A 25,667-nucleotide genomic window follows, 5' to 3' on the forward strand; every position below is an offset into this window, starting at 1 on the left:
AGCTTCATGCTAATCATGCTAGCTTCATGCTAGCTTCATGTTAATCATGCTAGCATCATGTTAGCTTCATGCTAGTCATGCTAACATCATGCTAGCTTCATGCTAGTCATGCTAGCTTCATGTTAATCATGCTAGCATCATGCTAACGTCATGCTGAATCATGCTAGCATCATATTTCATCATGATAACTTTTTTAAATCATGCTAGCTTCACACTAAAACATGTCAACAGCCAGGTAAACTACTAGACTAAATTTCTTTTACATTTCTGTCAATCAGCTTTTTGCATTTTCATGCACTGGTAATTCCTTGGGAATTGCATATCTAGTTTATCATTGATGTTTGTCTCTTATGTTTTTTATGTGTTATATTGAAACAATCATTATTTATTTATAATATATATATAAATAATCATATTTCAGAAAACTACCTCAAGTACACCACTATGTGAAAATGGTCACTATTGTGCAATACATGACCAAATATGATGACTCCCAACTCCCTGACCAAAGTACTGCAGCGGTCCATAACATATCCACAAGAGTTAAATGGGGCAATTTCTATATGGTAATATGGAGAATTGCATTCTACACTCTAAACAGATTAAAAATGTTGTTTTGATGTTAGAAACAACACAAACAGTGTTAGTTTTGGGACAACACACTAAATGCATTGTCCCAAAACAGACAAATCTCTGTTATTATTGGAACAACACATTTTGTGTTACTTTAAAGCACGCCAGGAGCGGTTCACAGCCGAGGAGACCGACGTTCTTGAAAGAGCAGTCAAAGACAGAGAAGTTGTTTTGTATGGGGATAGGAGAAACCCGCCCAAATCAGCGTCGGTTAAACAGGCGTGAGAGGAAATAGCCACAGTCTCATCAGCTGGCATCCCCATCATTGCGCCAAGCACTACAATGATGTCAGGAGACGGGGGAATCCCAAGCTTGCCAGCATAAATCGGGCACGCCGTGTAACGGGAGGTGGATCTGCCTCAGAACCTGACGCCAGCAGAGGACATCGCTGCGTCCACCCTCACCGCTGAAAGGGTTTGGGGGCTTTAAAATCGGACCCAAGAAACGCAACCAAGGTCCAACCCCAAAGTACTCTTACAAATCAAGTTCATATACACTGTAATCCCTAACAGTTGTACTAGCTCATAACTAATAAGGTTATAACAGTCAAATGTCGTTATGCAGTTGACCACACTATAAAATATTGAGCTCTTTTGAGATTTATGCCACTTTAATTGAATAGGGCTCAATATTTTATAGCTAATTTCTGTGGAACACTCAAAGTGTTTGAACCAAACAGTAGTGTCATGACGTTATTGACGTGATGACGTTCTGGTGGGTGGGTCTTATCTCTCCCTCAGGAATGTGGAGTCAGCCATCTTGAATTTGCCCTGATGCGGGAAAGTTTTTGCCAGCACGTGTGGATGGGAACACAGTTTAATTTGTTTTATTTTGTTTGTAATGTCCAATTTTACCCCCCCCCCCCCGCTTCAAAACACAACCTCAGTTATTTTCATAAGTCTGATTGCCCTCGTTTTCTTAAGCGTCGTCTTATTATCATCAGCCCTGATTTGGTAAGTAACTCTTAACGGTTTTTATTTATTGAATATCGATAAATAGTATTTTATTTTAAACTAGAAATACATTTGTTCAATGTGCATTGTGAATATTTGTTGTAAATAGTTTACAAATCCAAGTAATCACAACGTTAGAAGTTTTGAACTACATTTCGCATAATGCATGTATGCCCGGGACATTAACGGTGGAGGTTAGTTTGAACTTTGTGATGCATAGAGATAACGAAAGCATAAAGTTATACCATCTTCCCGGTTGTTGTTTTCGCTGTTCGCCGTTAATGCATGTGGTTACTTTGAGTATATTTATTTCAGTAAGTGTCCGCGTTACACCGTCAATATTTCACGTTGTCGAGCTGTCTGTCTGTATGTGTGTGCTATCGTGAAACGAACAATAACAAACAACATAATGTGAGTGTGTTATCATGATGCTAACCAGGCATGTGTTTTTATTTCTTCGTAGGCGTAAGTGTGTAGGCTTGAGATCATCTCGAAACAATTTTACCAGTTCAGGTAGGATGTATTAGTGTGAAATAGTGTTATTAAGAGTTTGTTTTATTTTACGTGTTTCCACAGTTGTTCTTTTGCTATTATTTAAATGTTTTCACTTGAACCCTTTTTTAATACTTTGTTAAAACAACAACACTAGAAAAAACCGGTCTATAAGCACACAACGTTGATGCTTTGCTTGTTAATAACTAACTTGCTCAACTTTTAATGTTTTAATTTTTACTTACATTATAATTTTTACTATAATTAGTGTACAATTAATGTTTTTGATAGGTTTGAAAACTTTTTATCTGTATATTAACTTTTTAAATTTAATTTATTATTATGTTTTATTTTAAAATGTTTTTAAACATTAACAAATCATCTTTGCGTGCATGTTGTGTACAGATATTGGACTACAACGAGTCCTACAGAGAGTCATTGTTTCACCATCAGACAGGTGACAACAGGTGAGTTTTGTAAATGAAGATTTTCGCCCTGAATTTTTCACATTGTTTAGGTTTCTGCAGCAGAACAGACTTAATCAAATTACTGATGTGTTGTCAACTGATTGGCATTACCCCCCCATTCAAAATTTTATAACACATTCTAACTTTTTTTGCCAAAATTGCAAATCAGTTCCGAAATGGTTTAGACTTTAATTGAAAATATTTACATTGCAGGCTGAAGTTGGCCTAAAGGAGTGGAAGTGCAAGTTGTGTTCTGCAACTTCAAATACCCGGGGACAATTATTTTGGCACTATACTGTACTTCATAGCCAATATTCAAGAGTGTCCCCCCTGCCATGTCTCTATGACAGTTGCATTTGTACTTTTCCATCTTTTGAAGCGATGAAAGCTCACCTGTCAAGATGTCATAATGATTCATGTAGAGTAGATTCAATTGAAGGAGCATGAAGTTCTTTTACATGTCCTTTGTGTAACGTAAAACAGCCCTTTTCTGAGGAAATTCTTTTTGGTCATTTAAGAAGACATTTACGAAGTCATGAGATGGTAGCATGCCCATTTAAGAACTGCAATTACAAAACAAATAGCTACTCAGCGTTTAATGCACATAAAAGTAGAAGACATGGTGGTGATTCTGACTTTGGTGAATGTGTTGTATTGGCAGACAATGATAGTGCCCCAGTTGTAGCTGCAGCAGAAAGTCTTGGGGAACCTGCTGAAAGTCACAGTGCAGGGTCTGCAGACAATTTGATCTTGACGATGTAAACAGTCAGTGTGACACAGACACTTTAAGAGCCCAGTTGAACCAAAACTTGGCATCATTATTCTTAAAGATGCATTCTATTCTTCATGTATCTGACATGGCATCTCAGGAAATAGTGGAACATTTGACTCAATTATTTTCCTTGTCCCAACCGATACTCAAACATGACATAAGTGAGGTCTTTCAGAGTCATGGCATCACTGTCAGTGAAACCCTTCTAAATGAGGTTGTCAGTACTGTTATGGACAGCAATGTTATTGTCAGTGCCACAGCAAAGGGGAAGCAGTTATCCTCAACCAAGAGAAGGAAAACCTTCATTGAAAATAATTACCCTGTGGTAAAGCCTGTACAGTATCAGCTACAGCCAGGACACATAGCAGTGCATGTTCCCATTCTTGAGATGATACAAAAAATCTTCAGTCATACAGATATTCTGGACAAAATTAAAGAAACAAAGGTGGCACAAAAATGTCATTATGTAAGCCACCAAGATGGTTTGTAATTCAAAGAGAACACATTCTTGTCTTCAGATCAGTTAAAGATAACACTTATTTTGTACATTGATGATTTGGAAATAGCCAATCCACTTGGCACATTACGCAAAATACACAAAATCTGTTCAGGTTACTGGACGTTTGCTGATCTTCCAAGTAAATACCGATCGGCCCTTCATGTAATTCAGCTTGCAGCTTTATGTAAAGTGGCTGACATACAGACATTTGGCTATGAAAAAGCACTTGGTCCTTTGTTGAGAGACCTCTGTACCCTTGAACAAGATGGGGTATTCATTGAGCAGGGGTGTGATTCTTCCGGATAAATCCGGAATTCCGGCTTTTCCGACCTGAAAATGAGGCTTTCGTGAATCATGCAAATCCAATTTTTTATGTGTGTGTGTGGGGGGGTTTGCAAGGCACGGTTATAAATAACCGCATATCACTCCGCATTAGTCTATTTATTTGTCACGATGGAACTTCATTCAAAGCAGAGCTCACCAAAAAGCTTGCAGTCAGATCTCCGGCGTGTGGTGTTGGCTGCGAATTTAAAAAAATCATGCGTTCGCCTACAAATAGTATGAGAGAAACACATATTTCACTCTCAACCAAACTAACAAACTAGCCAATCAGAAGTAGAATGGGGAGGGGTCTTTGAGGTGTGGCTGAGATCCAGCTACAGATGCCGCACGGCCGCGGAAAAGTCACAACAAGTTAACGTTGTCAGCAGGATGAAGATTAAGTAAATGAAGCCTAGGTAAGACAACCTAATTGATAAAGGACCTAAATCAGTGGCGCTGGGCATGGATAGAAGGAATAGGCAGAGATAAACAGCATTTTAGTAGTAAAAAAATTAAGAGAACCCGCCAGGTGTTTGCTCCTTTACAAAACTGTCCGTTTCAAATCAGGCTATGCCAGTAATGTAAATATCAGATTTCTCGTCGAGGTGAAATGCTGTCTCGCAATATCAATACAAAGTTGCGTTTGTGTCAAAACGTTTGCTTGCATTATTATTCTGTAATCACATACGCACGCATCCACGCAAATCAGATCCAACGTCATCCTGACAAACACACGCCTGTATTTGGTCCTCTTAATGGTGAATCTGGCAGTAATGCTTGTGATTACAGAATAATATAATGACAAACACACACATTCATGGATCTGGTTTGCCTGTTTGTGTGTGCGCGTGTGAAAAGCGTAGCTCGACTGGGCCAAAAGAACTATGCAAAAGACAAATGCACTTGACTGCCTTTCCAGAAAGTCACAACATTTGAATTAAGTAACACATGTTGTAATCAATAATTAATCTGTATTAAATGCCCCCACTAATTATTCTATAAATATGTGGCTTGTGTGCCGTATTATTACCATATGCAACAAAAGATTTTACAAAAAGGGCATCAATTTGTTTAAAAGAACATAAAAATCCTCATAGATCTAGTGACTTATTTTTACTCATAAATGCACATTGATGTATTTACCTTTAAATGCACAAAATGATTTTGTTCAGTCTGATGCAGTGGCAAGGCTACATAATGGTCAGGGTGGCACTTGCCCACGCAGATTGACGATTGGCCACTCAGATCTATCAACTTTGAGCCTAAATTATATTTCAACTGTATGTGTGTGTGTGTGTGTGTGTGTGTGTGTGTGTGTGTGTGTGTGTGCGCGTGTGTGCGTATGTATGTCGCCACGTCATGGTAGGTGTGCCGTATATTTTCCTGCTTTTTTGTCCTTTGCCAATCACACCTATGATTGAGTCTATTGGTAAGGTAGTTCAAGGAACTGTCATGTGTGTAGTGTCCGACAATCTTGCAGGTCATGATTTGGCAGGCTTTTCAAAGTCTTTTAGAGCAGAATATTTTTGCAGATTCTGCACAGCAACACAAGCTAAACTTCAGACTCATGAAGTTGCATGCAAGTGGTGAATTCAGTATTAGGACAAAAGACAGTCATAATAGTGATGTGTATGCAGTAATGCATGGGGATAGTCAGAGTCAGAATGGTGTTCAGGCAGATTGTGTCCTGAGCCAGCATCTAGAGCATTTTCATACCGTAACTGGCTTTCCACCTGATGCCCTCCACGATCTTTTTGAGGGCATTGTGCCCGTGGAGCTCGCCCTGTGTATCGGAGAGATGATCCGTCGCAAATACTTCACCCTTGAATATTTGAACGAGAGAATTATATCGTTTCCATACCAGCACACAGACAAGGTTGACAAACCTCATAGAATACCACAGACCTTTGCTGTAAAAAGAAGCATTGGTGGTAATGGCCATGAAAATGCCACATTGCTAAGACTGCTCCCTTTGATTATTGGGAATGCAGTTCCTGAAGAGGATGGAGCCTGGACTGTGCTTATGGACTTAAAAGAGGTAGTAGAGTTATCGCTGTGCTCAGAATTCACAGAGGAGTCCATCCAGTATTTGCAGGCTAAGATAGAGGATCATAGAGAGATGCTGAAAGAAGCCTTTCCAGATTTCAAACTCCGTCCTAAGCATCACTACATTGAACACTACCCTGACCTTGTACGCCGTTTTGGGCCACTTGTACACTTGTGGACAATGAGATTTGAGGGTAAACACCGTTTTTTCAAGAGAGTTGTACACGACACACAAAACTTCAAAAATGTGTTAAAAACACTTGCAGACAGGCATCAATACATGGTAGCATACCATCTCAGTGCCTCAGGATTCTTCAAACCTCACCAGCAGACATCAAATGTCTCTTCTGTACTGGTATCAATGCTTCCAAATGTTGCCAAGACATACATTAAACAAATAACAGCAAGCAATGTTATTTACAGCACGTCAAAGGTGTGCATTGATGAAACCGATTATGATGTAGGAATGTTTTTGTCTGTGGGAAAAGAGGGGGGACTGCCTAATTTCTGTAGAATTGAACAGGTTCTCCTGGTTAACAGTAGTGTTGTCTTTCTTTGTCAAGAGCACAAATCACATTACATTGAACACCTGAGATCTTACGAACTTTTCCCAAACAATCTGGCTGTTCACACCCCATCAGAGCTAAATGACAAAACACCTCTCTGCGCTTACAACATAGATGGTAGATTGCTCTTGACATCCAAACGTTTCATCTTATTAAACTGAAGATTTGTTGCAGCAGGTAAACAGATGAACTAGGACTGCACGATAAATTGCACGTGGTTGTCACTCGTATCTAATCAGTAGAGTCGGTTCCTTGTTTAGTAATAAATCGCTATCAGCTACTTGTGTAGCATTTACTACACCGAGCCATAGTTTACTTACAAGTGGGAAAATATCGCATTCATAATGGCAGGCGATTCATCCGGGATTATGAATGCGATATTTCCCAGCTTGTCAGTGAACTACGGCTCTGTATTAAATGCCGCTCCATCTTAAAGCAGCTGATGGGGATATACTACTAATCAAGGAGCAGGCGTTACTGACGAGATGCGCGTGACGATCGCCTGCAATTTATCGTGCAGCCCTAAGATGAACACATTCACACTCATAAAACAATATCTCTTGGAGTTGTGCGGACCAATGGGTCCATGAATAAACTGCCCCACTACAACAGCTGGCCTTTCATACATCCCATCTTTCAAGTGGTGTTCCAGTGTTTGTCTGGACCAGTGGGTATGTGGATGTGTATATGTGACCAGTCACGGAAAGTAGGGACACAAGTCGGATCTGGGACATTTTGAGTTATTCACAGATTCTGAAAGTGCAGATTCTAAGCTTTCCAACGATGTGTAACACATGGAAATCTGATAAGATTTGGAGAAGTTGTGGCCATTTTAAGGTAGGCACTCCAAAATTCTAATGCTGAGAAAACGGCTTTTAAAGTTTGTGCCTTTTAACCCAACTCAGCTGCTGGGAGGGACAATAGGGCTCATTTACATCTCATTGAGATAAGCCGTACCCTCTGTAAAGCTCCCCCATGTGCTTTACAGTTTATATAAAAAAAATTATCTTAGCATCTTTAAGGCAACTCTTATGTACATTGAATAAAAAAATAAACTCTTATACTATAGATAATTTTTTCTATTGAAAGAGTGCCTAATCCTATAACTGTAATTATAAAATAAGGAAACAACACACAGATAGCTATTAATGTTTATTTATTAAATATTTATCAAAAACATTTATCTGTCTTTATCACCTTCAAATGTTACAACCGATATAGCCTCTGATATCTTACGGTCCAACTCATCTGACGCCAGACCGATACATTCTTCCTCGTCTTCGTCTTCATCTTCGCTCAGTTGTAGATTAGTGATATTATTCAGTCGTATCAAGTGTTTTCATCGTCGCTCAGATCGTCTTCAGAATCAGTGAGCCCTTGTTCATAATCATCCGGCTTGTACTTTTAATGAATTCCTTTAAACTTTTGTATTGGTGTTGTATTATTTGTACTGTGTGCTGTTTATATTTCACACAGAAACATTTACTAAGCCTTTTCCAGTTACTGAACAGTTTTGTTGATTCTCCTTAATGTAAATGCATTTTTTGGTATTGCATCTATTTAATCCGCGATAAAAAACGCGAACGCGATCTCTTCCATTGCTGACGTTTGGAGTCCACAACACAGCGAGATTCATGAAGCGTTTGATGAGTGAGGCTTGCCTGCACTTTTTTCACTCCTCCTCTCACTGCAGCCGGATACTCTCGCCTATATTTCAGGCGAGGCAAGCTGCATCTCAAACAAGCCTTTTTTGTGTATGTGTTTGTCTTCATGTTGTGATGCAAGAACTGATGTCAAAGTACCGCGAGAGCGAGTCGAATTAAACTACTCCATAAGATTTCTTAAAGCGCTCTCGCGATACTTTGACATCATCCGACTGCGGCGCCGCATAAACTCAGTGACACCGAACTACATTCACGTGACTTCACGCTCGAGCCAAAAGAGAAGACAATGCTGAATAAAGTTGTAATTCTTGCTATTTTTGGACCAAACTGTATTCTCGATGCTTCAACACGTTCTTACTGACCCACATGGACTACTTTGATGATGTTTTTATTACCTTTCTGGACATGGAAACCGTACATAGATTTTCAATGAAGGAGACATAAAGCTCTCGGACTAAATCTAACGTTAAAACATCTTAAACTGTGTTCCGAAGATGAACGGAGGTCTTTTGAGTTTAGAACGACATAAGGGTTAGTCATTACTTATATTATTTTCATTTTTGGGCGAACTATCCTTATTCACCAGTCACGCTGTTCCCTTTGGGGGCGGGGGCGAAAACCAAGCTGCTTATACAGTATGTAAATACACACAGACAATGACGCCCCCCGCTGCACGCTAGAATCTCCGGAAAAACAAGCTGATTTCAACCGCAAAATGTACGCTTTTAAATATACAAAAACTGCTATCTCAAACATGGACAGGCTTCTTCGTGATCTCAACTAATAGATTCTGCAATAAAACGAAAATCACAAATTTTGAAAATAAATACTTTGTTGCTCATTATCTCGAAACTTGTGCTGCCGACTTGTGTCCCTACTTTCCGTGACTGGTCACATATATAGTATGTGTCACCTCCAATTTTAATGAAAATTAACAGGTTTTTGTCTTTTAGAAACCAAAAGATGGCTGCTGCCCAGAAGCATGTGCTGCGTGTGTATGTTACACGAGACACCGCCCTGAAACTTACTCTACTTGAGCGACCAAAGTCAGTGGAGGAGCTGAAAGAAATAATGCAAGAGAGGTTCAAGCCAAGACTGGATGGGGACTTTAGCCTGCACTATGAGGATCCGGACTTTGATGGTGATCTTTGCCTTCTTGTGGACATCCAGGAGTTACCAGAGAAGGGCACATTGAGAGTCGTCAGACCTGAAGGTGACACTTCATCTACTGCATCTTCTGACACCGACATACTCCCACATGCACCTGCGTTACACCGCCAGAAGAGTTGGCCTGATCACTTTGTTGTTCCTAGTTTTGGTTATGAAATGGAGCATATACTAGAAGAAGGAAATCATGTTCATGAAGAATCAGGAAAATTGCTAAAGTTAAAGAGGTCACAGAAGAGTGAAATCCTTAAAAAAATGGCAGAAACGATCTATAGTTTTAAACCATACCCACACGAAAAGGAATTGGCAATGGCTGCTCAAGCTTTGATTACAGCTCATCCATGTCTCAGAATGACGGCTGGTGAAGATGGGGAGTTGGGATGGAAACGTCACATAGGGTACAAGGTTGCGTCTTACCGTAATAATCTGGCCAAAGCTGGGGTTGCAGAAGTAGCCATCAACACAGGGAGGCGGAGCCGAAACAACCCAGACAATGATCACCCCCCATCAAAATATAAAGAAAGCTCGAAAAGCTGAGGTCAACTACATCATCAACCTACAGAAGGATCAAACTTCAGCCACTCTGGAAACAATGAGAGAAGAAATCATACATGAAGTTGAAAAGACTGAGAGAAACCAATAAGTCTTAGGCAAGCTCATGAACACAACCTATCCCCTTCGTCGCCAAGAAATTGTTGGATCTCTTGTAGCTCCACGAGTGAGAGACATTGTGGACAGATGGCCAGCCCTACTTCAGGAATCACAGGTAAAATAAATAATTAAAAATCTTTATCATTATTTTATTGTTCTTCTTGTTGAGAGCAATTTCCTTTAAAGAATGACAATTAACTTTCTATTTTGACCTTGGTTCTGACTCATCCCTAATAGAATTGCCCTTGGTTTTGCTACCCGTCAACTGAAAACTTCTTAAAATACATTCACAATTCTGTTCCTAATTCATCTTTGTACATTTTTGTGTTATTTTGTCCATGTAACAGGTGTTTGCAGAGTTCCACCGAATTAACAATGTTAACCTGCGCAATCAATTCTACAAGGAGCTGGACAGACACACGCCTAAACTAATCACCTTGTTCAGAGACAAGGCCATCAAGACTGGCAAGATAGCGGAGGAGCTAGCCAAGCTCATGAGGATTTATGACCTTCAGGTGAATTTTTAACTTTGCATGATTCAGAAACAGATTATTAACAGATTGTTTGTAGAGAACTGTAAGAAGCCATAGTCTGAATTGCCTCGAATGTGGCCCAAGGTTAAATGATTACGCCATGAACACAAAGTTGTCTCATCAGAGATCAGTGTCTTGACAAGATGCATTCAAAAGAGGTACCCAAAAAAGATACTTTAGCAGCTTCAATTTGAAGAAGTCCAAATAACTACTGTTTTCGTAAATTTGATTAACAGTTTTAAGTGTTTTTCCTTTGTTTGTGAGTTATTAAAGTATTTACAACAGAAAGTTATTCATATGAAAATGTTTTACTGAAGAAATGATGACCCAAAATACTGAATCTACCATCTAAAGCAGGGATGGGCAACTTCGGTCCTGGAGGGCCGGTGTCCTGCAGAGTTTAGCTCCAACTTGCCTCAGCACACCTGCCTAAAAGTTTCTAGTATGCCTAGTAAGACCTAAATTGGCTGCTTCAGGTGTGTTTAATTAAGGTTGGAGCTAAACTCTGCAGGACACCGGCCCTCCAGGACCGAAGTTGCCCATCCCTGATCTAAAGCAATGACCACCATCAACATATGGAGCTATTTAACACTTAGAAGTTTTTGCTCTGCGTTTGTGTAATGACTATTGTAATGGATATTTTTTCTCCATCTAGGAACAGCGTGATGTAAATATGAGACGGGCCCTCGTCCTTCGTGCACTTCCTGTGTACCTACGTGAAGATGCCTTCAAGTTCTTCAGGATCTGTAATGTAAGTGTACTGGCATCACTACCTATCCCTTTGCCTAGCTATTCAGTCAGCTTAAACATATGACATCACTTAACGGACTCTAGGAGAACCAGGGGGGTGTTCCAGAAAGCGGGTTATGTGAAAACTCAGAGTGAACACTGAGATGAGGGAAACTTGTGAGACTGTTCTTATATTTCATTTTCTTCCTTAAAAGCTAATATAAAAGAAAGTGATGTTAAATTCAAAATGAAAAGACAACTGCATTTAAAACTTAGTGGCTTATCTGTGTTAGTGATTTTTATTACGGCCGCAGCCAGAAAATGTTTGCTTCCTGTTTTCTTCTGTTGCCATGGTGAATCACAGTATAGAGGGTATGCACATGACGTCACCGTCAGTGAGAGGGACTGCGGTTACGCCCATTGAGTGGCAAAAGACAGAGCAGCAGCATTTGAGTACAGCGTGACATTGCCGAAAACGCGTCGAAATGGGAAAAAGCTGTTGTGTGATAGACTGTACTAACCCTGGATTTCCACTTACTGCGGAGCAGCTGCAGATCGGCTCCGCTGCATTACGGCTCCACACTCCGCCGTCCGACTATACCCATCGGTTCCGTATTTGTTGCAGAGCGGTTGCGTGCTGAAGTGACGAGGACCCATGAGGTCTCGCAAATTCAAATAAAATGGCTGGTTTTCATTGCGGCGGCTGCTGCTTGAAACACCAGTAAAAATGACTATTGTCAGCTTAAATTGAATTTAGTTGGACTTGATAGCAGAGGTGGACAATACTTTACATTAGTCGCACTTTCCAAGTATCCGTGCTTTATTAGGATGTTTGTATGGGAAAGATGTTACTTCACTACATTCTAAAGCATATAATCATACTGTGTATTTTTAATATTGCATATTAAAATTTATTTAATACCCAATTACATTAATATTGTGTTATTTTACTTGAGTAAAAGTAAGTTAATGTACTTAAATATTAAATGTAAAACAAAAACGTATAATTTATGAAATGTAATAATTAAAATTATCACGCGATATCTAATCTTTCTCTGCACATAATGACATTTTGCTGGACCAGCCCAGATAATGACATGAGATCTCGCGATTTCAGGTATGATCACGCAATATAGTCATGGCTCCGTCCTGCGGAGCTGTCCGGCATCCGGCAAAAATAGAAGCTCTGCGTATTTGTTCTGGAGGGATGCGGATGGCCGGAGCTGTGACGGATTCGTCAGTGGAAATACACACATTGACTTGAATGGAAACCGATTGACTCAGGCGGCGTTCCGTAGCGAATCCGCAGGCGTTTCGCAGTCTGTGGAAATCTGGGGTAACAGATTAACAAGAATTCAGAGGTTTTACTTACTACTTAAAAGTATTTTTCAAGTATTTGTATTTTATCCGTGTTTTTCTTTGGAAAACATACATTCTAAAGCATATTATCATAATTTTAACTATTACATTTCATAAATAATAAGTTTTTATTTTACATTTAATATATAAGTACATTAAGTGTGTTATTTTACTTGAGTAAAAGTAAGTTAATGTAACTGGGTATTAAATACATTTTAATATGCAATATTAAAAATACACAGTTTGATTATATGCTTTAGAATGTAGTGAAGTAACATTTTTCCCAATACAAACACCCCAATAAAGCACAGATACTTTGAAAGTGTAACTAATGTAACTAAGTATTGTCCACCTCTGCTATCAAGTCAAACTAAATTCAATTTAAGCTGATAATAGTCAGTTTTACTGGCGTTTTTCGCAGCAGCCGCAATGAAAAACGGCCACTTTGTTGAATCATTTGCCACTCAACCGGGCGAGCTGTCGCTTGGTCACGTGGAAAAGTGACGTCAATGCATACCCTCTATTGGAGCTCCATTGATGATTGCTTTTTACTAGTCTTCAGGCAGGAGCTCAATTTCATTTCACACGTTAAGTCAACTCCGAGTTCAGGGTTAGGCTCAGAGTTTGTTGAACCTCTTTTCTGGAATACCATCCAGAACCTGTTTATGAAGTTTATTTGAGTTGTTATTCTTCAAACTGGCATGTAGAAATTACATAAATGAAAAGGTAAGTATAAAGCATTCCACTTAACAAAAGTATGCCAACAGATAGGTGTGAAACTAACATAAGATATAAGCATATGAAAAGAAAATAGTTTAAACATGTAAGTTAGTTGCAGTCTAAGTGCTAAGTGACAGTAATGTCTAGACATCATTAGCATGATTTGTATCCTTGAAAGGCTGAACTCATTCTTGTCTTATTTGTGTGTTATATCTTATTAAATTTGCAGATGATACTGCACTAGTTAGTCTATTAAAAGGGGATGAGGACAGTCATGGACCTGTTTTAGATGAATTTGTTTCTTGGTGTGATATGTCAAATCTTAAGTTAAACATTTTAAAAACAAAGGAGATGTGCATCGATTTTAGGAAGGAGTCTTCAGTGAGTGTAACCAATATCACGGGGGAGGCAATTCAGAGTGTTAATGAGTATAAATATCTAGGGGTTGTTCTTGATCATAAACTGAGGTGGGATAAATGGACTGAGACTGTGACTAAAAAAGGGCAGCAAAGACTCTACTTCCTTAGGAAGATGAGGTCATTTAATGTAAGTGTCCCAATCCTCAAAGTTTTTCATCATTCTTTTATTGAAAGTGTTTTTTTTAATATTTTGTATTACCTGTTGGTTTGGAAATGCCACAATTAAACAAAAGAGTTCGATTAGGAAAATTTTAAGTACAGCGAGTAAAATAATTGGTATCCCCTTGAAAGGGCTGGAACAAATTTATCAAAATAGATGCCTTAGTAAAGCGATTAAAATCACAGAGAATAGTAGGCATCCTCTGTTTATTAATTTCGAAACATTACTTTCAGGGCGTAGATTTCGGATGCCAGGACTTTTTAAAAACAGGGGGAAAAACTCCTTCCTACCCCAGGCAGTTAAATTATTGAATAAAAATCACGGTGGAGGTGCCAACTGAGCGGGTCTCAGGGATGATTGTGTGTATTTTTATGTTTTTTTCTTTTTATGTTGTATTATGTGTATTGTTGTGCTATGTGGGTGCATGTGAAACACAAGCAACAAAATTTCCCCAAGGGGATAATAATAAAGTTCTAACTAACTTATAGTCAGCAGATGGTCCAGACCTCACTGACACTCCAGTGGCTAGTTGTCACGGATGACCCTACTGATGCAGCCCTCTTCAGCCCTGAGAGTATCAGTATTGTCGTGGAGGATGAAATACTTGTGAGTGGTCCCACAAATCTGGCTGACTCATTTCTCCTGCTCTTTTGGTACATCTATGCACTAGACCTACAGTACCCAAAAAATCTCGAGCTTACATTCACATTTGTCCAAAAGGTTGTCATGTGTCTTGAGGACAACAAACCACTAAAAGGGCGTCTACTGACGCTGAAAAATGATTTGTTCAATGAGTGAATTACTCCAAATGGATTATTTGTTGAGATGGGTATTGAGGAAGTTTTTTTTCCATTTCTTTCGATCCATTTCCGCCTCTTCTACCTCAGATTTAAGCTGTGACACTGTTTGCCTGTTCTACCTCAGATTTAAGGTTTGACACTGTTTGCCTGTTCTACCTCAGATTTAAGGTGTGACACTGTTTGCCTGTTCTACCTCCGATTTAAGGTGTGACACTTTGTCTGTTCTACCTCAGATTTAAGGTGTGATACATTGATTGTTAAATTTTAAAAACATTGATGTATTGCCCAGCCCAAGTTTTTGTACTAAATATGTTCAATTCATGCACTATACATGTTTAATGTTCTGCTGCCTAATGCCTACCTTGATGCATTGCCTTGATGTTGTCAGTTGAAGTATGGCACAGAAAAAAACAGCACTTTATTTGAATGTTGTATTTTAAAAAAGTGAGTTGCAGCCTTTAAGATACAGTAGAATCAAGACGTGTTAAATGGCTCCACATTCTAATAGTTGTCGTTGTTGAGGATAGATTATACTTAAAATCTTATAGAATTTTAATTCAATTCAATTCAATTTTATTTATATAGCGCTTTTCACAATTGTCAATTGTTGCAAAGCAGCTTTACATGAGTAGATGTAGAGGAGGACACTGAAAATCAATACATAGTATAAGAAGTAGAATAAAGCGGCTATGGATAAGCCGTGTAAGCGAGCGTATTAATAATGTAACGTATACAGTAAAGTGCTAAGTTAAGCCAAAGTTGGCTGACTCTCCCTGGGACTAAAAAACCCCCTTAGGAGAAAACCCGGTGGGAAAAACTCCTAGAAGGACAAAAAACCCTAGGGAGGGATTAATATTTATATATATATATATATATATATATATATATATATATATATATATATATATATATATATATATATATATATATATATAGACACGGTAGGGATAGGAAGCGGGTAAGTGGATTAGACTGGTTCAGCCGGTGGTCGTTGGTCGCGCATCTGCTGGGCATCACGTTGAAGGACAGATCAGTGGTGCGATGACCTTCTCAGTAACAGGAACTGGGTCTGTTTGTCTCAATGTCCTCGGGGTCGAGGACGAGACAGGGAGACAAAAACAGAATTCTATTAGCGTAGGGGCCGTTCGCATGTAATGCAAGTGTCATACATTATAGTGGTTTAATTCAGCTCGGTTCCAGACAGGCTAACTATTGCGGCAAGAGTAAATTACCCATATGAGGTATGTGAGTGCTTTTTTCTAGACAAAATAACTAACGCGGGAAAAAGTACATTTATTGGACATTCTATGTGAATGCTTTGTTAAAGAAGAATGTCTTAAGTTTAGATTTAAATTGCTCGACTGTGTCTGATGCTCGAACATTATTTGGTAAATCATTCCAGAGCTTAGGGGCCAAGTAGGAAAAGGATCTACCACCTTTAGACACTTTTGATATTCTAGGGATAATTAAGTAACCAGAATTTTGTGATCGCAGTTTACGTGGTGGATTGTATTCTGATAGTAATTCTTTAATATACGAGGGCGCTCGGCCATTTAATGCTTTGTAGGTGATTAGTAATATTTTAAATTTTATGCGATATTTAACTGGTAGCCAGTGTAAAGATGCCAGAATTGGACTAATGTGATCATACTTTTTTAGATCGAGTAAGCACTCTTGCGGCGGCGTTTTGAACCAGCTGTAGCTTGTTTACCTGATTTGCATTGCATCCCCCGAGTAACGAGTTACAATAGTCTATTCTAGAGGTCATAAAAGCATGGATAAGCTTTTCTGCATCTGATGCAGACAGCATATGGCGTATTTTTGAGATATTTCTAAGATGGAAGAATGCTGTGCGGCAGACGTTGGAGATATGACTATCGAAAGATAGATTGCTGTCAAACATTACGCCTAAATTCTTAAACGTGGAAGATGGCACCACCGTGCAGCCATCTATGGGCAACTTGTAATCTGACATATTATGTTTGGAGTGATTTGGTTCAATAATAAGTATCTCAGTCTTATTGGAGTTTAGCATAAGAAACCCAGGTAGCCAAAACAGTTTGGCCCAATAATGGCCCAAATCCGGCAGGCCAGAAAAAAAAACACGGCCCAGTTCCGGCTGCCAGAAAAGGGCCAGCTCTGGGATGAATGACGCCCCAGAATCGGCCCAAGTACACTGGCCCATGTCCGGGTGCCTAAAGTGAGCCGGCACTGCCAGCACAGTGCCAGAATCACGCCAGCTAAAACTGTACACTCAGCCGAAACTGGCCAATGTCCGGGGTGCTTAAAGTCAGCCGACAATGCCAGCAAAGTGCCAGAATCATGCCAGCTTAAACTGTACACTCAGACGAAACTAGCCCGAATTTTTTTTTAAAGTGTTTTTTCCACAAAACAATACTTTATAACCTTAGCCCTTAAGATGGCATGTACTTATCCCTTCTTAAAAAAAACTTTTATTATATTTAGTTAAAAAAAGTTAAACTGCATATTAGAAGTTCTATCCTCAATGTTTGTGATGCTTTTAATGTGTTAAGTGTCACACTTTACTGTAGGTGTTTAAAAAAGAAAGAAAAATATACAGTATGTTTACATGTTTATTTGAAACATAACATTACATTAATAAAACATTAATAAACATCTGGACACTCCTCAAGTGTACCCTAAAAGAAGGAAAGACTGAGAGAAAAGAGATAAGAGGGGGAACAGAAAATGACTCATGGTTACTTCATCAGATAGACTGAAGGCATTAATGTTAAATTGGGTAAATGTTAAAGGAATAGTTCACCCTAAAATAAAAATTCTGTCATCATTTACTCATCCTCATGTTGTTTTAAAGGTAGGGTAACAGATTTGATCCTGAAAGATTTTTAGTTATGCTGGTTAAGAGGCTGTTTACACTTGGTATTAAGATGCGTGTTCACGTGCGCTCACCTCCTGTCTGTAAACAGCAAGAAAAGCAAACTTTTCTGCTGAATTGACAACCTGTACAGGAGCCACAAAACGAAAGGCATCTTTTATAACAACAACAGCAAAAACTGCCTGGATCAGCAAGAGCAAAAACCCAAATTAACATCTGTAACTTTACTGCTTTAGCACGAGATGCAATCAGCTGCAGGAGGCAAAGGGTCTGAAAGGGTCGTTGTTTATTTTGGTAAGGTAGGTACGCGATATGTTTGTATTGAGATGGATTCAGATATTCTACTTTGATGAAACATTGTGTTGCTTATGAAATTTGTGTTCGTTTACGGATTAGCATAACGATATAGTTACTACGTCTACACAACCGAACGTGTGCTTAAACTAATTCTGATATAAACCAGTTGTTATTTTGGAAGTGTTATTCACTTTGTACTGCAAAGTTTTCTCACTGGTGAATGAGACATGAAATGTGACCGTCTGATCTGTGCATGTTCATGTGTTTTGAAAGAGGCGTGACTTTGGATGGCGATTTGACTTAAGGGTGGGATCGTGATTTCATTACTAGGCGGCTACCGTTAGCATTTTTCAAAATGTGTTACCCTACCTTTAAACCTGTATGAATTTTTTCTGATGAACACAAAAGAAGATATTTTGAGGAATGATGGTAAACACACAGCAGATTGTAACCATTGACTTCCATAGAAGGAATAAAAAATATGATGGAATTTAATGGGTACCGTCACCTGTGTGCTAACCATCATTTATCAAAATATTTTCTTCATCATATATCACAATACATTCAAAATACTTTTTCCTACTATGGAAGTCAATGGTTACAATGTGCTGTGTTTTTACCATCATTACGCAAAACATCTTAATTTGTGTTCATCAGAAAAAATCATGCAGATTTAGAACAACATGAGGATGAGTAAATGATGAAAGAATATCTATTGAACTATCCCTTTAACAACAATTGAAATACCTTGAATTTGCTTGTTTTCAGGCCCGCTCTCTTATTCTTTTTGCATCTCTGTCAGATGCAAGCTGCAGAAGTTTTTACGAACTTTTCTACTTCACCATCTGGTGCACGAACAGTAGTTGAATTTCTTCTGACAGATTCTTGAAAAGAAACAAAATTATTTAATTAGGTAAATGCAAGCATGTTAGTTTAACCCTGGAGAACCCAAGAACCCTTCTCTTAGAATCAATTAACATTGGCCACATTTGACCCGTGGGTTCTCCAGGGTTAAATGTTACCTACAAGCTATTCTGCTTCAAAAACATTGACAGGTACTTTAGGTTGGAAGACTTATAGCTTCATAGATTAACATTGTAATGGCTTTATATACAGTGGCAAGAAAAAGTATGTGAATTTCACAGTTTTCTGAACAAATTTGTCATAAAATGCGATCTAAACTTTATCTAAGTCAAGGGCATTGATAAACATAATGGGGCGGTTTCCCGGACCAGGATTAGCTTAATCCAGAACTAGGCCTTAGTTTAATTAGGAAATATAATTAGTTTTAACAAACATGCCTTACTAAAAATATTACCTGTGTGCATTTTGAGGTAAAACAAAGGGCACTGATGTATTTTAAGATATGTAAGTGTAAGTTGCTTTCAGTTTGGAGAGCTCTTAAAACTGTTTAAGTCTAGGACTAGTCTAATCCCTGGCCGGGAAACCGCCCCAATGTGTCTAAAAATAATTACACAAAAACATTCTGATCTTTCATGTCTTTATTGAGAACTACCAAAAAACATCTTAGTGCTTGTGAAAAAATGTGAACCCTTAATTGAATGACCTCAAAAAAGCCAATTGGAGTCAGGTTTTAGCACAGCTATGGCCCTTGTTTTTTCCCCCGATTCAGTTAAATTTTTTCTCAAATTCCGTGTTTTTCGTTTTATTCTGGATTCTGGTTAAATTAAATTTCAGTAATCAAAAAGCACATCTTATCAACTGAAAACATAACAGAAAATTAGCAGATCCACCACTGCAGTGAATATACTGTACTGTATGAGTGTGCGACTGTGCGTTTCCACAAGGTGACGTGCCTGTTTACCAGCATGTATAGCTCGTATATGGTTCTCAGACACGAGGGCTCACTAAGTTTTCTTTCTTGTTTAAGTGAACATAAACAGCTGTATGTTTATTAGTATATTGAAGCAGTGCCGTCTTAAAGCTGTCTTGGGTGTTCAAAGCTGTCTTGAGTGATCAATGTTCATTATACAAAAAAAATGAAAACCCCTCACTATTATTAACTGAATACATTTCGCAGCTGCACATTTAATCCATACAGTGAGGACTGTGCAGTGTTTTATTTGTATTTATTGCTAAGGTTCATTTTAAAATCATGTTGACAGACAATTTCATAACTAATATATTTACATTTAATACAGATGCCTGAAAAGTAAAACAAGATGAGTATAGTATTATGATTAAGAGGAAATATTAAAAATTTGGTTGCTTTTCAGTAGCATTGTTGTAGTGACAGCCAAAATACATTGGCCTATATGTAATACACATGAGTAGTACAAAGTCCATTTCCTACTTTGCAAACTCGACACAACAACAAAAAAACTAAACAAAAATGAGTGGAAGTGGCAACGAATATCCAAAGATGATAAATTGTGGACAAAAAGGTAGCACGAATTCCTTTATATGGAAGTGGTTTGGCTAGCTAAAAAACTGACGAGGCGCAGATTAAAATATAAATGAACCCTCTTATTTTTGTGGCTTCAGTCATTGTTGGTATACTGTTTTAAAGCTGGAAGCATTAACAACTTACATCGAAATATATATCATTATCGTTCAATATGGATTTTTGCCATATTGCCCAGCCCTAGGCCGATGTATTTTGGCTGTCACTACAACAATGCTACTGACAAGCAACCAAATGTTTTTTTTTTTTATCATAACACTATACTCATCTTGTTTTAATTTTTAAGACATCTGTATTAAATGTAAAAATATTAGTTATTAGAATCTATGATTTAACATTAGCAATAAATACACACAAAACACTGCACAGTCCTCACTGTATGAATTAAATGTGCAGCTGCAAAAGTTGTTCAGTTAAGAAAAGTGAGTGATTTTCATTTTTGGGTGGAAAGAACATTTCTGACACAGAAAGCAGTAGGCTACTGTCACTTTAAGACCCAGAACAGCTTTAAGACTGCACTGCTTTAATATACTGATACTGACACATCTAGCTGTTTATGTTCACTTAAACAAGAAAGAAAACTTAGTTTAGTGATCACACATGTGTTGACTGCGCGCTGTGTGCGTGCTTCGCGAGCCCTCATGTCTGAGGAAAAGATGTCAAGCGTGCGCGTTGTGGGAACGCTGAGTTGCACACTCATACAGAACAGTATATTCAATGCAGTGGTGGAGCTGCTACTTTTCTTCATTTTTTCTAAATTTGTGAATGTCCTGTAAATAATATATACTTTTTAAAGCAGTACGGATGTGTGCGTGGGCAAGGCGGACATGGAAAGAAAGTATACTGTACCTTTTCTGTCTGTTCTGTTCCAGCCTTTATTGGAACCTGCTAGTGCTCTGAAAAACACATGAAAGATCTGAATTTCTTGTGTAATAATTTTTAGACACATTATGTTATTTATGTATATTTATTCAGAAAACCATTACATTTACTTGCTAATGTATATATACATAAACATACAATACATATATAATATTGATGGCTCTTGCTTCGTTCTGAAACCCTAGATGGCAGTTTTCTTATCCTCGAACAAACTGTCATCATCACAAGGGCCATGTTTACATGCACAAAATTTTGTCAATCCGACTGAATTTAATCCGATGAAAGGTTACAACAATACAGTTTACATGCACCCTAAACATGTTTAAATGTTTGCACCTCAAAATGTTTGTTTTCATGTACATTTTATATAAACCGAACATCTGTGCAAGCGCACAGCCAGGGTTGGCAGCTTCACATATCAAAATCATCCCCATGGACATTCAAAATTAGCCCAAAAGCATCCCAATGACTTATCACAGCCCAAATACCAATAAATAATGAACAAAATCCTTTCATATCTGACCCGCAGAAAAAACAACTCGCAAAGACAGTTTAAACAGTAGCCCAAATCTGAACGAAAAAAAGAGAGGACTTGGCAATGCCACCCCAAAGCCAAACCAAAGCAAATAAGAGGTAAATATACGACGTGAACTTGAGCACAAATTTTCTGTGCACATGTACAATGTATTTTTGCATCCGACAAAATACTTCGATTCACGCATTTACATGCATACTTTTCTCCTGCTGATCGGATCACAGATTGGACTACACCACCCCTTTCAATATGATTCAAATTTGCATCCAATCTACCTCAATCGTATTGATTAAGGTTTTTACATGACGGCTTTTTAATACGATTGAGCCATCAATACGATTACAAACTGATTAATTGGTTGCATGTAAACATAGCTACTAGAAACATAAGTACTAGAATAAGGGCACACTACTAAGGTAAAAAAAACGGTTACATGCCCAATTGTGCCAGTGTTGTATTATCGAGAAAGTTCATTATTATTTTTATACCTTTTTAAGCCTTGCCTATTTAAAATTGTAATATTTGCAAGATGCAGCAAAAGAGAACTCAATTTGGTTTTTAAGGGTTGTTTTGAGATTTTCAATTATATAAAAAAGTAAGTTTTCCTTACTCTTAATCACACACATCCACAGATAATTGTGTTTTCTCTACCATTATATTTATTTTTCAAAATGACTGCAAATGCCAAATCCATAAACTGGAATTGTGATCTAATAAAATATCTTGTTATTATAGTTTACATAACAACGTTTACATATCAAAGTTTAGTTTAGACTACTTAATGTAAAGACTTTTTAAAGACTTGTTATTTGTAATATATATTTGTAGCCCTAAACGAATCCCTATCATACTTCTGGCCCCAATTGACCCCTCAGACAGTCCTGACATTAACAATGCAACAAAACTGATTCCCAAGAAATATCCATGCCCCATCCAATATTGTACTTTTACTTACATTAATTCTTCAAATGAATTCTGTCCAAACTTATGATCTTGAGAAATCTAAATGTGACAAAAACAATCACAATAAGTTGTTAAGTTGTATAACAGACAGACAGATCATAGATACAAAATGTTGAGTAATAATTACATAATTAAGGTTCACTCAATTTCTACAAAGTATCTTTCAATAGATGAAATCGGTTATAATGTTGTGCAACAGTGAGGTGGAAATATTTTTACTGCAGGTGCACTTTAAGTAAAGAAGTTTAACTACCAGCTGTGTCCTGTAGCTGCAATGCTCTCTATTCTGTGAAATTCAAACGTTTTCTGTAGTACCAGACAAAGTTATCCGTTGGTAAAAAAAAAAAATTACCTCAGTCAGCTGTATAATAGCGGAACTGGCTGAGGTGGCTACGAGTGTTTAGCAGAATAGCTTCACGATCCCTCAGTTACTTCCGCCTGCTGCATAGACTGCTGAGGCAAATCCTCAGACCAGTTTTATGAGTTGCGAAATATTATTTGTTTGTTATGCTAAACGAAATATTACTGTTTAAGTAACTTAAGTTCATTAAACTGAGCAGAGTTCATTTCTTATGTCCGAATTCTCCTTGTCAGATAAATTATAAAAATCGATTTTCTACTCAAATTTATCTAGAAAGACTTCAGTATTTTAATAATAAATTCAAATGCTAAATTACATATTTGTTGAAGTGGGATTGTGGTCATTTAAAAAATTACGTATACTATATCAGTCACACCAGTTTGTCCTTCTTTTAAATGAAGTTTACATTTATCTAATATGTGCAGAGTATAAATATTTTATGCATTAAAATTATGTTAAATAACTTCCAAAAAGTCTTACCTCAGAGAAATTGCAGCAGACTTCATGCAGCAACAACCGTTAAAGCCCGGTAAATGTCGTCACTAGATGTCGCAGCTAGTGCGCATGTCTTGAAACAGCAGCAGTTCTTTTTCCAAAATAAAAGTTCCTTTAACCTGCTTTAATTGTCTAAAAATTGTAATCGATAAATTATAAATAGATCAATCTTTATGATCAAATTAGTTCAAATTCTGGAAAAGGGCTGAAAAAAAAATTGTAGTTGTAATAAAGTAAACAAATTGACAAGCTTTACAGCTTATAAAATGTTTTTATAAAATCTCAATTTAGTATTTGACCATTAATTAATACAATATGTGTTTGTTGAAATATTACATACATAGAAAATATTTCAGTATAAACTTAATAGCCCAGATACTTACATTCAATAGGCTAATGGCACTTTATGCCTCTACAAACCTATTCTTAACATTAAAATATGCTTCTCCCTGTCACGAATCCAGGATGATCAGTAGTCGGTGTGTGTTTATTTACCTGTTGGTGATGGATCCTCTCGTGTGCACTCACTCCTCCCTCTTGTTTCACTAATTATCCTCCAGCTGTGTCTCGTTTCTGCTTTTCTATTTATAGTCCTTTTGTTCTGTCTTTGTCACGCGCTCATTGTTAGTTGATCTCTGCCACGCTCGCTGTCCATGGTTCCAACGGCTCGATTATATCTGCTTCACCTTTATCTACTCTCGCTCCAGGTTCAGTCACCGGCGTCTGAGGGTTTGTTCCGCGCTGGAGTTTGACATCCTATGTTTCGGCTCTGGACTAGTTTGTATGCACGTTGATCCTGTTCCCCGGTTCTACAGGTTCGCTTCGCCTTCAAGCGGTACACCTGTATTTCCGGTTTCCTGCTATAGACTCCTGTGTCATCCGCGAGTGGATTACGTCGTGGGATTTGCTTCGGTTCTCCAGCTCTTCAGGTTTGCTTCGCCCTTAAGCAGTACACCTGAATTCCGGTTTCCCGGCTGAGACTCTCTTTCCATCTGCGAGAGGATTACGTCGTTGGATTGTTTCCTTTATGTGTGCGTGGACTAGTTGAGATGCCGTGAACTGTGGAGTGATTTTTCTACCTCTCTCCTCCTATTCTTAATAAAATATTGATTCGCAAGAGACTCCGACTTTGTGTTTTCCTGACAAATGAGCGCGTCAGAAATGGAGTCTGCGAGTTCTGAGAGTCTAGATCCGGTGCAGACTGCACTCAGCCAGCAGGGGGCAATAATTGACCAACATTCATCCCTTCTGAGTGCAGCTTCTAGAGACTTTCGTCTTCTCTCTGACCGGCTTACTGAGCTTACAAATCGCCTGGATCAGATCACTCTACCACTAGGTGAACCTCAACTCGCTGGTTCCAGCGGAACATCCTCCAGAGCTGAATCTGAACCTCACGCTGCTACTCCACCTACATTTGACGGCGATCCTAACACCTGCCGGGCTTTCCTTCAGCAATGTTCCCTGGTCTTCGCTCTCCAGCCTCGCAAGTTTTCATCAGCTGTTTCCAAGGTAGCGTTTGTGCTGACGCTGCTTACCGGGAGAGCGAGGGACTGGGGAATGGCTGTTTGGGAGGCCAAAGCTCCGTGCACGGCTTCCTTCGAGACCCTCAAGGAAGAGATGTTAAGACTTTTTGATCGATCTATTCAGGGAGACATGGCAGCCGCGGAGCTGGTGAGATTGCTCCAGCGTGGATCCTCTGTCACGGATTATGCTATTTCGTTCAAGACCCTGGCTGTCACCAGCGGATGGAATGACGCTGCGCTACGCTCTCAATTCCTTGAGGGTCTCAACCCAGACATCCAAGACGAGGTAGCTGCACGGGATCCTCCAACATCTCTGGAAGCCGCTATTGATTTAGCATTAAGGATTGAGAATCGTCAACATCAACGAGACCTTCGGCG

The 25,667-nt window shown here is 38.5% G+C and overlaps 2 long non-coding RNA genes across 2 annotated transcripts in view; one reads left to right on the forward strand and one right to left on the reverse strand.

Annotated features, from left to right (window-relative positions):
* Positions 1-25,667, forward strand: part of LOC141282430 (uncharacterized) — a 71,810-nt gene that overhangs the window by 17,339 nt on the left and 28,804 nt on the right. Inside the window, exon 2 of the long non-coding RNA XR_012337089.1 lies at positions 422-566. This is a non-coding gene — a long non-coding RNA (uncharacterized lncRNA). The remainder of the gene's footprint in view (positions 1-421; positions 567-25,667) is intronic.
* Positions 17,503-23,837, reverse strand: LOC135735396 (uncharacterized). Its single transcript, XR_010527551.2, has 5 exons — positions 23,752-23,837; positions 22,903-22,949; positions 21,380-21,426; positions 18,853-18,989; positions 17,503-17,627 (listed from the first exon to the last, which is right to left on the reverse strand). It is a non-coding gene; the product is annotated as an uncharacterized lncRNA (long non-coding RNA).

Source organism: Paramisgurnus dabryanus, chromosome 7 (genome assembly GCF_030506205.2).
Source record: "Paramisgurnus dabryanus chromosome 7, PD_genome_1.1, whole genome shotgun sequence".
Lineage (NCBI taxonomy): Eukaryota > Metazoa > Chordata > Actinopteri > Cypriniformes > Cobitidae > Paramisgurnus > Paramisgurnus dabryanus.